We start from the raw sequence: 492 nt of genomic DNA, 5'->3' as shown, positions 1-492 counted from the left end.
TATTTCTTTGTTCTTCCTTTTTGACATGTTATCCATGTCCTTAGCTAAAATACAATTTATAAACTTTGATATTGTCGCTTGTGAGCAGACGTATGTATGTAAACAAACTTCAGTTTCAGAACAATAATGAAGAATGTGAATGTACATAATAAATAATTTCACTAAGAAAAAAAAACAATTTTTTAGGTTTAAAATGAGAGCATACTTGATGAACACATTATAATTTGAAAGCATTATTTAGTTGGAAATCTATGTAATACATCTAACCTACTGAACAATATAGCACAGCTTAATAGTACATACAGAATAGCACATGTTTACTCTCCTGACAGTATAGCTGACTGGTAGCTGTGGCTTTTGCTTATTTCCCAGCATACAGGACAGTAGTATAGTGCACAGCAGTAGCACGGAAATAAATATCCACCATGGTAAAAACAAGAAATCATAAATGGAATCATTGTGTGCTGAGAATTGTTGGTATATTTCCCCAAA

The sequence above is a fragment of the Arvicanthis niloticus genome, chromosome 17 (genome assembly GCF_011762505.2).
Source record: "Arvicanthis niloticus isolate mArvNil1 chromosome 17, mArvNil1.pat.X, whole genome shotgun sequence".
Taxonomy (NCBI): Eukaryota; Metazoa; Chordata; class Mammalia; order Rodentia; family Muridae; genus Arvicanthis; species Arvicanthis niloticus.
Note: the sequence above shows the minus strand (reverse complement) of the source record.